At 35.5% G+C, this 18,745-nt stretch overlaps 2 non-coding genes across 2 annotated transcripts; one reads left to right on the top strand and one right to left on the bottom strand.

The window, feature by feature from the left end:
* The first annotated feature begins 6,883 nt into the window (after positions 1-6,883).
* LOC128281539 (small nucleolar RNA R71) lies at positions 6,884-6,990 on the top strand. The gene has a single exon (XR_008271766.1). It is a non-coding gene; the product is annotated as a small nucleolar RNA R71 (small nucleolar RNA).
* Positions 6,991-17,415: 10,425 nt separating this feature from the next.
* Positions 17,416-17,522, bottom strand: LOC128282473 (small nucleolar RNA R71). Its single transcript, XR_008272752.1, has one exon. It is a non-coding gene; the product is annotated as a small nucleolar RNA R71 (small nucleolar RNA).
* Between the last annotated feature and the right edge of the window lie 1,223 nt (positions 17,523-18,745).

Genomic DNA, 18,745 nt, shown 5'->3' with positions numbered 1-18,745 from the left:
ACCCTATGTCTAGGTGCGCAAACAACTCCACTTAATTATGACAATTGTACTCTTAGACAGGGTCTATTCCTCCTCTGAATAAGAGCTTATCTTGAATCAGTATCCTGGGATATCAAAACAAGAATTAAGAACACATAATTAAGAACAAGTTAAATATTTATCATACAATTCAGAAAATAATAACAAGATTCGTCTTAGGTTTCATTCCCCTTAGGTATTTAGGGGTTTTAGTTCATAACTAAATAAGGAAACATCTCAGAATAATAAAGAATACAAAACATAAAGAAAACCCAAAACTCCTGAAGGGGAAATTGAGGAGAGATCTTCAGTCTTAATGGAGAATCCGACTTCTGAGATGGATCAATCGGCTTCCTTGGAGTAATTCCTTACTCCCTATTTTGTGCCTCCTTTTCTTCCTCCTCTAGGGTGTATTTATAGGCTTTGGAATGCCTAAGAGCCCTCAAAATTAGCCTTTTTTGGATTGGACTCAACTTGGGCTCGGCAGGGACACGCCCTTGTGACACGCCTGTGTGAATCGTGCTTCGAAACTGCCAAATTCACACAACCGTATGGTCTGCCCATGTGAGGAAGTCCAGGCCGTGTTGATTTCGTAGTTTGGCCTATTTTCTATGTTTTTGCCCTGTTTCTCGTTCCTTTTTCTCTCTTATGCTCTCCTAAGTATAAAACATGAAATTAAAGCATTAGGAGCATCGAATTCACCAATTCTAATAAAAAATCATCCATAAAATGCTTTAATCATGGGGTAAAAATATGTATAAATTACAGTTTATCAAATACCCCCACACTTAAGCATTTGCTTGTCCTCAAGAAAAATTTTCAACTTATAATCAAAATAAATTCTTCTCAACTTATAATTTCTATCGATAATATCTCAAAGTAATCCATAGGTAATCATACATTGAGAATTCAACTAAAAGAACATAAAAGTTTCAAACATTCCAAGTTGAGTATTTAATCATGCAAACATAGGTGTCTTCCCTTATCTAAGTAATTACCTTTGATTCAGAATATCACAGAGTTTCACATCCTCACTAAAGATTCACTCAAATCGCTTGAGGTGTTTAAGGACAATAAATGAAGCACTCAATTTTCAATAATGAAAAGTCTTACCATAGGCTTGCATGGAAATCAAATCTCCACCACTATAATTTAAGATGATACATCGATCAAAAGGTCTTTAGAGGATTGTAATGAGGCTTGGCTAGGGGGAGTGGTCACAAGCTGAAAGAAAGGGTTAGAATCAAGATTGAGTTGAAAATTTACCTAACTAGACAAAAAAACTCGTTATCAATTGTGTACAACAGAGCTTTTCTCAGAATATGGAATTTAACTTCTTTAGCTCAGAAGATTACTACTTTTAAGACGTATACACACACTTTTTTTTTAGGAACACATAATTACAAAGTAGAATAAAACATATCTAAGCAACTATTTCAATTCAAATCTCGACAAAAAATGAGGCTCAAATTAATTTAGGGGATTTCAACAATAATGGGTTAAAGGTTAATATTACGGGTAATACAAGAAATGGCTTGTTAGGCTCAAGGGGGTTTACTAGAGGTTAATCGTGGAGGTAGGCTTTTCATGGCATGAGTGGGCATGAGTGGATTAATCCTAATTGCCTTAATCATTTTGACATATCAAATCAAATGGTATGGTCTCGACATGCATAATCAAGCAAGTTCTAGAATAACAGTTCAATAATGATGCACTCAAAGCAATAATAAAGGTGAGCATGAAAGAATTAATAGGTGCTCAAAAGGCTCAAAAATCTCAAAAAAATTATGGCTTTTTGATGTTTAAAACTTTTGAATTCCAACTCAAAGTAATACCTAAACTTTGGGGAAACAACCTAAGATTTTAAATTCTTAAAAATCAACTTATCATGCTTGATTCTCTAATGTCTTGAGGTTTAAACAATCAATGCATAAATGCCTATGTTTTAATTCAAGATATATCAACAAAAATCATAAATCAATCAAAATTGATCCTAAATACAATGTGAGAGCTTTGCAAGAGAACAAGGCAGTTACTCAGGGATTTTTCTGATAATGAAATAAATACCCCTCACACTTAAGATGTACATTGCCTTCAATGTACAAAGATAGGTATTAGAGTATAAAAATAAGATAGGGAGAGAAGTGAAACTTCCTGTATGATGAATTCCTCGAACTGGAGTTTTGGAGAGTAATTGGTTCGAAAGTGGAGGAGGATACTCCGGTGGTCGTAGAGGTTCGTTAGTCCATAAGTCCTGTGCCAAAAGAATATTATATCTAGTGGTAGATATGGTCGTGGTCGATCAGGACATGACAGTCATGAAGAACCTTTCCCGGTGGAGTTGTTAGTTCTTATGCGACGATGAGCTTAAGAGCTCTATATAACCGTGATAAAATCAGAAACCTTTTTAGGGGATATTAGGAAGAATAATTACTCATAAAGAAATAACCGAAATTGATAATTAAAAATAAAATTCTAAAATTTAATAAAAATAAAAAGTAGTTTTAATAAAAATTAAAAACGTAAAATAATAAATAAATGTTTTTAAACATCTTCATCGCTGGATGTTTCGCGAGGTGAGACTGGCGATGAGATGTGGAGGTGCTGACAAATCTGCTGTAGAGTAGCATCAATGTTGTCAAATCGTTGAAAACACTACTGCTTGAATCGATTGAGGCATTCAGAGATGTCAGCATATGAAGCCGCCACATGAACTGAATGAGAAGGTGGTGGTGGCTGAGTCGGTGGGTCCTCGTGCTGTGGAGGGACATCTTCAGAAATGTCCTCGTAGGCCTCCTCCTCGGTAGATTGGGCGAGACGATATTAGGGAGGGTAGGTTCCTCGGCGCCTCTCGATCATCCTCATGCTAAGCATGCTTGAGATGCCTTGTGGAGACATCTGGCCGATAAGGGCAAGGGATGATTCTTTGGCCGCGGTGCTGAGCAGCCCGAAGTGTCGAGCTAACTGAGTAACATAGGGGCCAATGGAGATGACCCCCTTCCTATGCCACTTCGTCTGGTGCTAAATTGCAAGGGCGATGAAATAGGCAAGGCCGATGACGTGCCCATGTGACATGCACCATAAGAAGTAGGTGTCGTGAGTGTTGACGACGCTAGTGCTCTCTCGCCTCCCTGTAATCGTGTGAGCCAAAATGGTGTGTAGGTACCTCAGGGATGGTGGGAGAACTGGTGTGTTGGAGAGGTTAGGATTGTAGGAGGCTGTGCCAGGGCCAAAGTGTGCCAGCACTTTAAGGGAGAGAAATGTATGTGGCGAGTGAGAGCATGTAGTTCATTCTCCTCCTTGAACTTTTTCGTATATAAGCCAAGTGCAGCACCAAACTCTGGGACGCTTAACTGGCAGACTAATCCTCCCAGGCGAAATTGGACCATGCCATGATCATCCTAGTTCGTCATTACAGTCTGAAGATGGAATGTTGAGCATAGTTCTATCGTGAGCTTGAGGTATGTTGGTTCGATGATCCCAAAGAACAGCTCCCAAGGGTCGGTGGTTAGGAGGGCCCGAATTGCATCAGCCAACTGAACTTGTTCTATGGCAACCCGGTCGATGCAATGGCCCGCAATTAAAGGTCAGACCCGAAGAATTTGGAAAAGTTCTTCTTGGGGCCCACGAGGGAACTGCAGGAGAGGGTGACGAATTTCTGTGGTTGGACCCGCGGAAGATGATGCTCCCTTCCTCTTCTTTGAAGCAGGGACAGTGGCCTTCTTTCCTCGTGAAGACAACATTATAAACCTGTAATATAAAGAATAATAATAGTAGGTAAACGAATTTGAAAAAGTAAAAAGTCATGAATTTGAACTAACTATTTCAGCCAAAACTACTAATATGAAACAAACTCAACCAAAATAACTATGAGAATGAGAATAGTAATATCATGGGTACAAGGTTTTCCTTATCTTGATTTAACACGCAATGTATGATAACTAACCTAAGAATGCAAAATAAATGATAGATATTGGCATGGTAATAGCATGAGAATGAGCATAGTAATGTCATGGGTATGAGGTTTTCCTAATAACTCGACTTAACACGAAATGTATGATAACTAACCTAAGAATACAAATTAAATGATAGAATAATGAGCAAAATGGAAAATAGTTCAAAAGAAATGAAGATTATGTTGATAATAAGCATTAGAAATAAATAAAATAGAAGTGAAAGGAGTAAATAAACGTGAAGGGAGAAAGATTGAGCGTCAAAAATGGAGTGGGAAACGGCACACGAGCGTGGCAGGGAGGGCGTGTGGACTTGCAGTGACTAGGGTTAGGGTTTTTGAATGGTGAGGAAAGTGAATAGTGCAAGGTATTTATAGATTTTAGGGCACACGGCTAGGTAACACGCCCGTGTTCCCTAATTTCAGCTCGTGTGATTCGCGAATTTTGAATTTGGGCGCGTCTGACATTTAGTACACACCCGTGTTACTTGGGCGTGTAGGTGCACACGGCTGTGTCGCACGGTTGTGTCTGGCATTGTTCGCTTCTCCCATGCCCGTGCTAATTTGACAGGTTCGATCATGGGTGTTAGACACGGGCGCGTCGAACGCCCATGCTATTTTAATAGGTTCACCCACGGTTCTTCCACATGGGCGTGTCTCACGCCCGTGTTGTTTTGGTAGGTTCAACCACAGCCATGTCGCACGGCCATGGTGTTTTTTCATAGCCCATGTTTAGGAAAAATTATTGTTCTGTTTTCACACGGCCCTAAGCACGCTCGTGTTCTTCGCCGTGTCCCTGTGGAAAACCTGTATTCAAGTCCTCTATTAGTAAGTTAGATGTTGAAGACTAAATTTTAAAGAAGTTAATACAGTTAGTGCTCAGGTTGCCTCCCGAGAAGCGCTTATTTATAGTCTAAGCTCGACTTACCTCTCTGTTGAATGATTATAGTGGTTTGAGGTGTTTATACTCCTCATTCCTGCTATTAATCTCATCAAAATAAGGTTTTAAACGGGTGTTGTTTACCTTAAAAGTCTCGGACTTAGGATGACTCACCTCGACCGTACCGAATGGAAAAATGCTAAGTACCATAAGAGGGATTTCTTCATTCGATGTGGTAGCGAGAATGTGGGGATCTGTGGCATCTAATAAGACTCCATCTCCAACCTTAAGTTGATTTGGAAAGGGATTGAGCTCGTTCTGTTGTAGATTTGGTTTGTCAGGTGTTATTGGTTTATGCGTTCGCCATTCATCTAGCTCCTCGATTTATAGCCTTCGATCTTCATGAATAGGTCCTCTACTGTTGCTTGAGAATGGCTCATGTACTTCCTTCAGACTTATCTCCTGCAAAGTGGGTTGTATCATATTGTCAGTTTTAGTAGAATAGTTTAGACAATTACCTTCAATGTCCATTGTGTTGCTAGAATTGCGAGCTTGAAGGGTGATTCTCCCACATAGAGTGTGAGTTCACCTGTTCCAACATCAATAATTGTTTTAGTAGTTGCTAAAAAGGGCCTTCGTAGAATTAAAGGAGTGTTGCTATCCTCCTCTATGTCTAGAACAATGAAGTCAACGGGAAATATAAATTTATTGATTTTAACTAGCACATATTCAATAATACCCCTAGGGAATCTTATAGTTTTATTTGCTAATTGAATGCTCATCCTAGTCTGTTTGGGTTTCCCAAGGCCTAGTTGCTTAAACATTTTGTAAGGTATGACGTTGATACTAGCCACTAAATCAGCTAATGCATTATTAACATCTAAACTACCAATTAAGCAAGGAATCGTAAAACTCCCTAGAGCTTTTAATTTGTTCGGTAGCTTATTTTGCAGAATAGCTAAGTACACTGCATTTAGCTCCACATGCGATGCCTCATCCAACCTCCACTTATTTACTAAAAGCTCCTTTAAAAATTTCATTGCGTTTGGCATTTGCAATAGAGCTTCAATAAATGGTAAGTTAATGTGTAATTTTTTTAAGAGTTTAAGGAATTTACCAAATTGTTCATCTGAGAGGTCTTTCCTAGTCGCATTGGGGTATGGCACACGAGGTTTATATTCAACATTCACTGATTTATTTTTGTTGTGATCTATCTCACCTTGACCTTTGCTTACCATAGTTTCTTGCCTTGGATCTGGTTCAAGCTCAACAACTCCTTCTTCATCTTGAACGTTAATCGTGTTGAGCTGTTTCTTTGGGTTAGGTTCAGTATTACTTGGCAAACTACCTTGTGGTCGTTCGGAGATTAGTTTGGAAAGCTGGCCTATCTAAGTTTTGAGCCCTTGGATCGACGCTTGTTGATTTTTAAGTGCTATCTCGTGTTCTGAAAATAGGTTTCTGACACCGATATAAACTTTGAGAGCATCTCTTCAAGGTTCAGCTTCTTTTTCTGTTGGTAAGGTGGTTGTTGGTAGCCTGGAGGTGGTTGTGGTCTTTGATTTCCTTGATCGCCCCACGAGAAATTGTGGTGGTTCGTCCAACCTGCATTGTAAGTGTTACTATATGGATTGTTTTAAGGTCGACGATTATTACCTATGTAATTTAATTGCTCGTTATCCATGTTGTGGCCATAAGGTTGGTATTTCTAATGGCTTGTTCCATCTCCACTTGCTTCGCACTGCATTACTGGGTGAACCTGTGAAGAACTAAGAAAACCATCAATTTTCTTATTCAAGAGTTCCACCTGATTAGAGAGCATGGTGACCGAATCAACGTTACAAATGTCGGTTATTTTCGTTGGCTTTGTCCTCATGACTTGCCACTGATAGTTATTCAGTGACATCTCCTCTATAAACTTATAAGCATCTTTAAGTGTTTTATTATTCATGGTTCCGCCAGTAGCTGCGTCAACCATTTTTCGAGTCGAAGGATTTAGACCATTATGGAACGTTTGAACCTATAGCCAAAGTGGTAACCCATGGTGAGGAAACCTTCTCAAAAGGTCGTTGTATCTCTCCCATGCATCGTAGAGTGTTTCTAAATCCATCTGCACAAAAGAAGAGATATCATTACGTAATTTAACCATTTTATTCTGCGAAAAATATTTTACTAAAAAATTTTTGGTCATTTGTTCCCAAGTAGTAATTGACCCTAACAGTAACGAGTTCAACCACTGTTTAGCTTTGTTTCTTAATGAAAATGGAAACAACCGAAGACGTATAGCATCATCAGAAATGCCATTGATTTTAAATGTATCGCAGAATTCCAGGAAGTTTGCTAAGTGAGCGTTGGGATCCTCATCCTGCAAACCGTCAAACTGAACAAATTGCTGTATCATTTGAATAGTGTTAGGTTTTAGTTCAAAAGTATTTGCAGCTACAGTAGGTCTAAGTATGCTTGATTCAGTTCCTGTTAAAGAAGGTTTAGCATAATCATACATAGTGCGTGGAGCAGGATTTTGATTAACCACAACTGCAGAAGGTAGCTGATTGTCTTGGTTTTCAGCCATCTCTGCGGTTGGGGTTTGAGTATCGTTCTCTTGCTTGTTCTCTGTGTATCTTAAGCTTCTCCTTATTTCTCTTTGGTTTCTGTGAACTGTGCGATCGATTTCTTCGTCAAAAAGTAGTGGTCCTGACGGGTTTCTTCTAGTCATAAACTATAAAAACCTGCCAAGAGAAGGAAAAAGTAAATTAATAAGTAATAATAATAATAAAATTAAATTAAATTGCAAGAAAAGTAAATGGCTAAAGTAATAAAAATTGAGCATTCCTAATATCTTAATTCCCCGGCAACGGCACCAAAAACTTGATTGCGTGATTTCGTGATAGGTTTTAAATATTTATAATTAATCGTTCTTGAAACTAACTATTATCGCGATGTAGGCAAGTGTACCTATCGAACAGTAGTATAGTTTTAGCAAGACCGGATTGTCAAACCCAAAGGAACTAAAAGTACTAGTAATGATTGTCTTCTTATTATCTAGCCTAAAAATAAAAAGGTTTTTGTTTTAACTAACTAATTATCTAAACTAAGAATTCACAGAGAATGGAATTCGGGAATTGCTTTTGGGAAAATCGATTGAATTAAGACAATACCTAAGGAAAAATCCACTTAGACTGTATTTTTTATTTTTGCTCTGAATCGGACAATTTATTCATTTAACTTGTTCCGTAGAGATCCCTAAGTTATGTTATTATCCCTATTCAAGGCTAATAACGTCTAATCCCTAGATTGAATAATTGAGACCTTTCTCTAATTAACACCCTAGGGTTGCATTAACTCAATTTATGGACCCCCTTATTAGGTTTCACCCTAATTCGGAAAAATCTTGTCACCCTATGTCTAGGTGCGCAAACAACTCTGCTTAATTATGACAAATGGACTCTTAGACAGGGTCTATTCTTCCTCTGAATAAAGGCTTATCTTGAATCAGTATCCTGGGATACCAAAACAAGAATTAAGAACACATAATTAACAACAATTTAAATATTTATCATACAATTCAGAAAATAATAACAAGATTCGTCTGAGGTTTCATTCCCCTTAGGTATTTAGGGGTTTTAGTTCATAACTAAATAAGAAAACATCTCAGAATAATAAAGAATACAAAACATAAAGAAAACCCAAAATTCCTGAAGGGGAAATTGAGGAGAGATCTTCAGTCTTGATAGAGAATCCGGCTTCTAAGATGGATCAATCGGCTTCCTTGGAGTAATTCCTTACTCCCTATTTTGTGCCTACTTTTCTTCCTCCTCTAGGGTGTATTTATAGGCTTTGGAATGCCTAAAAGCCCTCAAAATTAGCTTTTTCCGAATCGGACTCAACTTGGGCTCGGCAGGGACACGCCCGTGTGAATCGTGCTTCGAAATTGCCAAATTGACACTGCCGTGTGGTCTGCCCGTGTGAGGAAGTCCAGGCCGTGTTGATTTCGTACTTTGGCCCATTTTCTATGTTTTTCACCCTTTTCTCGTTTCTTTTTCTCTCCTATGCTCTCCTAAGTATAAAACATGAAATTAAAGCATTAGGAGCATCGAATTCACCAATTCTAATAGAAAGTCATCCATAAAATGCTTTAAGCATGGGGTAAAAATATGTATAGATTACGGTTTATCAAATTAAATTGAAACTTCTACAAAAATTTAAGTAAAATGTCTAAACAAGGGTCACACGGTCGTGTGAAAGAGACCAATCTTTGTGATCCCAAGCTTGGTGATCTATTGTAATTCGATGTAGCAAATTAAACTAATTTTCACGCTTTAAAAGCTTGAAAAGTAAGCATTTTCATTAAGTTTTAATTAGGTTTTCGTAAGTTTTCCTAAAGTTAATAAAATGTGCAAAGTGAGTCTTTTATTGACCTTAGGGGACGAATGAGTTCTAAGGGTGAGCTAATGAACTTTGTAAGTGTGTATGAGATCGTTAGAAGGTATAATAAACCAATATTAGTCACTATGTAACAACACAGAATAATCTATGTCGCATCATAGGGAGTAGAATGGAGGAATCATGAGACTACCATCAATATCACGACACAGCCTAAGGGTATTGCAACTTACCTGTTGCGTGTAAATAACTAATGCAATTGTGCAAGTGTACACATCATTCAAGTAATAAATTGATAAGTAAGTATAGTCTCTATAGGGATTGGAAATTGATAATAGAATAATTAAGTTATTATAATCCTATTAAGTACACTAAATAGTAGGAAATACTCTCAGGTTGAATAGGATGTTTATATAATGAATTAATGAAATCAAATGCTAAAAACAAAGAATTGATATTACAAATAAAATGTAGTGGCAAATTACAGAGAAAAACAAGAGTAATTTTGTTGTTGAATGAATAGGGCTAGAATTATTTAGGTGAAATGATCATATCAAAATAATGTCTTGGCAAAATATTCTCTAATCAACTGTTCAAAAAGTTACTATTGTAACCTGCCTCTTTCGATAGTAAGATTTAAGCTAAAAATCTAAGTTATTGTATGTCTACAGAACTCTAGATTAATAACTGCAATGAACGTTCTTCTCTGTACAATTCGCAATATCTATGTCTAGAGTGCTACGAATATTCTGTTGAATACTCGCTTGCATCAATCAATTCTAGATCCAGTATATTTAACCTTTTTCAGAATTAAAAATACATCTATGAATACAACATACAATCAACTATGTCTAGAGTTTGCATGCATATATTTAAAATAGGCACAAATCGAATGAAATAGTGATTTAGGCAATCTAAAATCATGAATATTAAAGATGATAACCATCCACCCAAATAACTTCAATCTAGAAAAGATTTAGTTCATGGGTAGAAAAGTAAACACCAAATTTAAATCACTCATCAACATTTAAAGAAGTCTGAATAATAGAAATTAGGAAAACTAAAGGCAGAATTGTAGGATTTCTCACCGCACTCCAGCTTCTCTTTTGTCTTCTGACCATACGTGAATCTAGGATCAATATCTCTTCCCCTTCTTCACGTCTGTATTCTACTCTCTGTAGCCGTTAGCCTTTCTTTCTCTAAAATTCTCCAATGGAGTTTTTTCTCTATGCAGAGAGAGGGTTGCTATCACCAATCTCTTTCTCACACAAATTTTCCTCTCCTTTTCTTCTTCTTTCTCCTTCTTTTATTGGGTAGATCTGTCCCGCATTAGTACATCTTTTTCATTCCACTTTTCAGGTTGGTTTTTTTGGTACACGTTAGTACATATTTTTTATTCCACTTTTCAGGTTGGTTTTTTTGGGACACGTCGAGCTGGTTGAGAGTGATGTGAATAAAATGCTGAGTCATTTTCCCGAAATTACCATGGCAATTCTGTTGGCAATCAATCTTATCAATTGCCACAACAATGTTTCACTTTCCTTATTTTCTCTCTTAATCTTCTTGCTATTCCTACACCTGTATTCACACAAAACCACACCTTTGCTCCCTAAGTGATAAAGTAACAAATAGTGACCATTATATAACAATCAAAGCTTTGTTATGCAATGTTCTAAAAACATCTTAAAAATTCAAATATATTCACTTAATTACAACCAATTAATTATATTTAGAGGCCTTAAATATAACTCCTTTTAAGACTTATTAATACCCCTGAAGATATCCTAAGAGGAGTATAATAACTAATACGGAGCAGGGGACATTTTGGTTCGCATAATCAAACTTAAAGCTCGGGAACATCAGCTAACCTAGGGTTAAGGGATGACCACCTGAAATCTATCAATAGGCTCATGTGTTACACATTATGTATGTCAATTACTTAGTTTAGTTTTCTGCTTTTAATTTTAGTTTAACTTTTCCTTCTTATTAGGTTAGATTTATTTTCGAATTGTTCTTTGTTTATCTCAAGAGAGCTTATTTGTAGAAAAAAAATAAAATTTGTGGAATAACTTCATTCATAATACAAATCAGGTGTTTTTTTAAACTCTATATTTTGATTAATTTATTAGGTTCTCTCTTTATATTGAATCTATATTGTTCATGAAAACTATGAGGAACTAATCCCTCTATGGGGGACTAGTGAGTGGAGGTATGATCTGTTACATGTTTTGTAGGGTTACTTGACGGATCAGCTATTTGGGAAAGAAAAAACATAAACCCCTAGGCCTAACAACCCTAGGAAGTCATCAAGGTAGGAATTAACCCAAAATTGGTATGGCTTGTCCGTGAACACCTTCACCCTAAATCAGTCTAGACTGTGAGGTCACAAGATAAGTAGTCCTTGTCGACTCATTATTTGAGTGGAAGATCAAAAGATCTTGTTGGGATACCAACTAGTTGATTGATGAGGAACTCAAAGCAACAACTAATGGGAATTATTGAAGCGAGCTAATCACCCATATCCAGATTTGATTAATCCTACTTTTCACTCTCTTATTATTTATTTTTTATTGTTTTATTATTATAAAAACCCTAAAAATCCCTTTTATATATGCTTTTGTACTATAACTGACTTAGAGTACTAATTAGATCTTTCTATGTTTAGGTTAAAAGTGATCTAGCACTAGCCTTCCTTGGATACGATCCTCAAAGTACTCACCTACTCTTTTGTAACTATATTACAACTGGACCCATATACTTGTGGATACCTCCTCATATACATATATTTTACTATAGTATTCAAACTCTGGATGTTATTATGTCCGGAGGTGGTCACTTGGCGATGTACCTACTCCATACGCCCATGTACAATTCAAATATAGGGTCACACAGCCGTGTCGCTAGGTCGTGTAACTCTCTGAGACTGCATGGACAATCCTACACCAAAAATTTAAGAACAACACGACCATGCCATAGTCACAGGCTGTGTATGCCCAAAGCTACCTTCAAAATAAAGCCATTACACATTCAAATGCTTGGGCTTCAAGTTATGCAATAACCAACATTCAAACCTATTCAAAATGTGCCAAAACATGCCAAAATATACCAATTCACAATTAACCTATGTGTCTAATTATTGTGCTCTCAGTGGCACCACAATTCCAAATATATACAAAAACCATTCAATCAAAACATGTACCATAAGTAAAAATCATTCAAACATCCTTCAAATTCAAGATAACAAATACCAACATTCAATCATAAACTAAACCATCAAATGCTTATTTAGTTCATCCTAAAATCATATCTTACCATAACCAATTTAGCCATTCTTCAAGCACAAAGAATTTCAAGGTTGCCTATTTACTTAACATACCAAAACAATCATTTAAATGAATCTAGTTATTGACATATGCATCCACCATCACAAACCACAATGAACCAAGTTACAAATAGGATTTACATCAATACATATACCAAGATTTTAAATGCACATTATATGACCAAAACACTTCTAATTTACATTTCCAAAGCCCTGTTTACATGCCACTTATAACCGAGCCAAAATAAGCAAATAACTACCGAATGAGTGTGACAATCTACAAAGAAATAAAATCAAATAAAGTAAGCTTTCACAAAGCTTAGTAAGTTCATAAAATCAAACATATCATACCTGTTAGTTTAAATATAAATCGTACATAACAATGAAACTAACATTTCCTTATTGTATTCCATCATTCCAACTATTCCAGATAATTAAACCTAAATGATTCATATCATCAAAACACAACATGTCAAATAATCGTGTACCAATATAAAATTCATCACATCATCTTATACTATTTCCATCATAATAATTAACTATTTTGCTCGGATAATAATAGTAAATCAACTTCAGATACACGGGAGGAGGGTAATACTCATACGAGCAAACATAAGGACATTAATCGATACATGATGTTGCTCACACAAGCTTTCGAGAATTCACAACACATGCAGGAACTCAAGCCATTGGTACAGTATCCATCATCGATACATAGTACTTGCTAATCAAAACACCAGAAACTAATGCCTGCTAAATATACACCAGCTTAAACCCTACTAAAATATACACCAGCTCAAAGTCTGTTACATACATTGACACAAAACATGTTATGCCCTAATGACATATAATTTTTACCCTAGCTATTCACTAACTTTACACGGGCTTATCCTGCTTTTTTGGTACATTTCATTCTCAGCTGTATACTTCCATCTCATTAATTATCCAATAGATCATAACAACATTCAATTACATTTAATTAAACACATAATAAGTAAAATCATTATAAAAATAATAAATTTAATATGAACTTACCAAAACACGATAGCTAACGACACACGACGATGATTACTCAACAATTTTCCTTTTTCCCGTTTATCAACAGACTAGTCCGTTTCTAAACAGACTAGTTTGTTTCTTGATCTAAATATAATAATTTAATTCAATTAACCAATTTAAACATCTAAAACACTTAAATTCATGGAATTAACCCTTTAATGACATTTTACACATTTACCCTAAACTTTTACTTTTTATTCAATTTAATTCCTAAAACCAAAATTATCACAATTATCACAAATTAACTCAAAAAACCTTGTGTCGAATTCTATATGGTCCCTAAACAGCCCACTTTTACCACTTTAACACAAGAATTACATGATATTTTATAAATTTAACAACTTAGTCCCTAAACTTTAAAATTAACAAAAAATACTTTACAAAATAGTCCTATCTAACAACCAAGCTTAATAAATTTTCATCAAACTTCAAAGACACTACAAACTCAACAATGGAATAATTCTAAACATTTAACAGTTTTACAAATTAGTCACTAGGTTAGCTAGATTAAGCTATAACGATCTCAAAACATAAAAATTATTAAAAACGTATGACAAATACATACCATGCACATGAAAATGAACTTGGCCGAAAGCTTGCTTATCCAACAATGAGGATTTGGTTTTTACCAAATGAAAGAGATGAAAATGATAGTTTATTCATCTTTTGTTTAAGGTAAAATTATTATTTAATTACATTTTTAACCTTACAATTAACTTATAACCTATATAAAATGCATGTACATAAATGTCCACTTCAAATACAAGGTATAATTGCTAAATAAAACCCCAACCATTATTTTATAACTATTTAACACATATAACTAATAATAATTAAATATTACGACTTTTACTATTTAGTCCTTTTCTTTAATTAACTATCTAAATGTTAAAAATTTCTAACCAAATTTCAATATAACACTTTAATAACCTTATAAATAATAAATAAGTAATAAAATACTAACTAACTGGTCGATATTGTGGTCTTGAAACCATTATTTCTGTCACTACTAAAAATAGGCTATTACATCTGAACTAGGGTTTTGTTCCATCAGCTAGTACTTAACCTAGTTATTACCTCTCTGCCTCTAACTAACCTAACTAGTTAGCAAGAACTACTTATCTCTCAACCTCATAGTTCAAATCGGGACAGGCTAAGTGATGCTCAATAGACTATTCTCTCGACCTCATCTATCTGGATAACTTCCTAGGGTTGTCAAGCCAATGGTTTATGGCCTCTCAACCTGAGCCAATTGATCCGACAAGTAACCCTGAAACAATCATTAAGTATTTCCACATCCGCTCGTTAATCTCTTTTAGATCTTTAGTTACCCATGAATCTAAATGCAGAAATCCCTAGATTGAATTTCAATGTTGATGCAATATTGAAAGACAAAAGATGGAGTAAAGAAATCAATTCAGAATATAATTTAGGTGTAGAAACTTGAAGATTTGTAATAATGTTGAGTGAATCAAAATATTGAACACGAAAAGGAATCTTTCATGAACTTAGCTGAAAAATAAAAAGATTACAAAAACAAAATCTAATTTAAGAATTCAACTAAACTAAAAGGGAATAGGTCTCCAATTAAGTTTTGAGCATTCCTATTTATAGAAGTCCTATTAGATGACTCATTTAGACCTAATACAGATGACTAAACATGACTAAATCAAGTTGTGCAGACAAAAACACCCTTGATGTTTTAACAGGTGATAAACCGTAATTTATACATATTTTTATCCCATGCTTAGCACATTTATGGATGATTTCTCCTTAGATTTGGTGAATTCAATACTTATAATTCTTTAATTTTATGTTTTATACTTAGGTGAGCATAGGAGAGTAAAAAGAGTGAGAAACGGGCCGAAAATGGAGAAAATAGACCCACATGGGAAATCAATCACGGCCTGGAGTTCCTCACTGGTCGTGTCACACGGCCGTGTCCATTTGGCAGGATAGAAGCACAACTTACACGGGCAGACTACATGCCCATGCCTATTCAACAGCCTTGACCATGGGCTGGAGTAATTGCACACGAGCGTGTCACACGGGCATGTCCCTGCCAGCCCAAGTATAGTCCTATTCAGAAAATGCCACTTTTGAGGGCTCTTAGGCATTCTAAAGCCTATTTAAGCACCTGGTGAGGCACTTAGAAGAGACACACGGAGTGGGAGGCAAGGAATTACTCAAGGAAAGCCGATTGGTCCATCTCAAAAGCCGGATTCATCGTCAAGATTGAAGATCTCCCTTCAATTTCCATTCAGGGGTTTTGGGTTTTCTTTATGTTTTGTATTCATTATTATTCTGAGATGTTTTCTTTTATAATTATGAACTAAACCCTTTAAATAACTAAGGGGAATGAAACCTAAAACGAATCTTGTTATTATTATCTAAATTGTATGATAAATATTTGACCTGTTCTTAATTATGTGTTCTTAATTCTTGTTTTAATATTCCAGGATATTGATAAAAGTTAATACGCTTATTCAGAGGAGCAAAAGTCTCTGTCTAAGAGTAAATTTGTCATAGTTAAGCGAATTTGATTGCACGCCTAGAGATAGGGTGACAAGATTTTGCCGGATTAGGGTGAAACCTAATAAGGGGATCCATAGATCAAGTTAATGCAACACTAGGGGGTTAATTAGAAAGAGATTTCAATTAATCAACCTAGGATTAGACCTTATTAGTCTCGAGAGAGATAATAATATAACTTAGGGATTTCTACGGATTAAGTCAAATGAATAAATCGTCTGATTCAGAGTCAAATAACAAGTGAAGTCTAGGTGGATTTTTCCTTGGGTATTGTCTTAATCAATTGAGTTTTCCCAAAAGATTTTTCCCAATTTTCTCTCTGTGCACCCTTAGTTTAGTTAAGTAGTTTAGATAAACAAATTCCTTAATTTTTAGGCTAGATAATAAAAAGAAAGTAATTACTAGTACTCTTGGTTCCATTGGGTTCGACAATCTGGTCCTGCTAAAGCTATACTTTTGTTCAATAGGTACACTTGTCTTTATCATGATAATAGTTAGTTTCAAGAACGATTAATTATAAATTTTTAAAACCTGTCACGAATATCACGTATCAAGTTTTTGGCGCCATTGCCGGGGACTTAAGATATTAGGAACACTCGATTTTTATTACTTTAGCCATTTTACTTTATTTGCAATTTAAATTTTTATTTTTTTCTAATCTTTTCTTTTATTCGCTCCTAGCAGGTTTTTATAGTGTATGGCTAGAAGAAACCCGTCGGGACCATTACTATTTAATAGTGAGATAGATCGCACAGTTCGCAGAAACCAAAGAGAAATAAGGCGAAGCTTAAGATACAAAGAGGAAGAGCAAGAAGACGATACTTCAACAAAAAGTAAGGATATGGTTGAAAACCAAGAAAATTCGCTACCTCCTGCGATTGCTGCTAATCAGAATCCTGCTCCGCATACTATGTATGATTATGCTAAACCTTCTTTAATAGGAACTGAATCGAGCATAGTTAGGCCTGCTGTTGCTGCAAATAATTTGAACTGAAACCTAACACCATTCAAATGGTCCAACAATTTGTTCAATTTGATGGTTTACAAGAGGAGGACCCAAACGCTCAGTTGGCGAATTTCTTAGAGTTTTGCGACACTTTTAAAAACAACAATGGTGTTTCTGATGATGTCATTCGCCTTCGGTTGTTTCCCTTTTCATTTAGGAATAAGGCTAAACAGTGGTTGAACTCGTTACCACGAGGGTCAATCACCACTTGGGAACAAATGGCCGAAAAGTTTTTATTAAAATATTTTTCGCCGGCTAAAACAACCAAATTACGTAATAATATCTCCTCTTTTGTACAGATGGATTTAGAAACACTCTACAATGCATGGGAGAGATACAAGGATCTGTTGAGAAGGTGCCCTCACCATGGGTTACAACTCTGGCTACAGGTTCAAACATTTCACAATGGTCAGAATCCTTCGACTCGACAGATGATTGACGGAGCTGCTGGTGGAACTATCAATAATAAGACACCTGAGAATGCTTATGAATTTATAGAAGAGATGTCACTGAATAATTATCAATGGCAAGTCATGAGGACAAAACCAATGAAAACAGTTGGCATTTTTAACGTTGATTCAGTCACCATGCTCTCTAATCAGATAGAACTTTTGAATAGAAAAATTGATGGTTTTCTTGGTTCTTCACAGGTTCACCCTGTAATGCAATGTGAAGCAAATAGAGGTGGATCAAGCAATTCAAAATATCCACCCTATGGCCACAACATGGAGAACGAGCAGTTAAATTACATAGGTAATAATCCTCGATCTCAAAATAATCCTTATAGTTATACTCACTCCACAAAAGCCTACCTTCATAATTAACCCTTAGTAAACCCCTTTGAACCTAACAAGCCATTATTTGATTTACCCTCAATGTTAACCCATAACCCATTAATTTATCTTTGTTGCAATAATTAAGTTCTATGTTATTTGACTTGTTCTTTAAAAAAAATTATATTTGTCGTTTTTGAGATTAAAGTATTAATTCCATATTCTAAAAAGAAGCTCACTTGTATTCAACTGATGACTAGTTATTTTTCTAGCTAGGTATTTTTTCAATTCAATCTCATTCTAACCTTTTCTTTCAGCTTGTGACCATAGCTCCTAACCAAAGCCATATTACAACCCTCTAAAGACCTTTTTGATTGATGTATCATCACAATATATAGTGGTGGAGATTTGATTTTCAAGCAAGCCTATGGTAATAACTTTTCATATTGACTAATGAGTGATTTATTTGATGTCCTTAAACACCTCGAGTGATTTGAGTGAATCTTTAGTGAGGATGTTAAACTCTGTGATATTTTGATCAAAGGTAATCACTTAGATGGGAGGAGACACGTATGTTTTCGTGATAAAATGCTCAACTTGGAATGTTTGAAACTTTGATGTACTTTTAGTTGAATTTTCAATGTAAGAATACTTATGGATTATTTTGAGATATTATTGCTAGGGATTATAAATTGAGAAGAATTTATTTTGATTGTGAGTTGAGGATTTTGCTTGAGGACAAGCAAACACTTAAGTGTAGGAGTATTTGATAAACCATAATTTATACATATTTTATCCCATGCTTAGCACATTTATGGATGTT

The sequence above is a fragment of the Gossypium arboreum genome, chromosome 1, assembly GCF_025698485.1.
Source record: "Gossypium arboreum isolate Shixiya-1 chromosome 1, ASM2569848v2, whole genome shotgun sequence".
Lineage (NCBI taxonomy): Eukaryota > Viridiplantae > Streptophyta > Magnoliopsida > Malvales > Malvaceae > Gossypium > Gossypium arboreum.
Note: the sequence above shows the minus strand (reverse complement) of the source record. Positions and strands in the feature narration are given on the sequence as shown.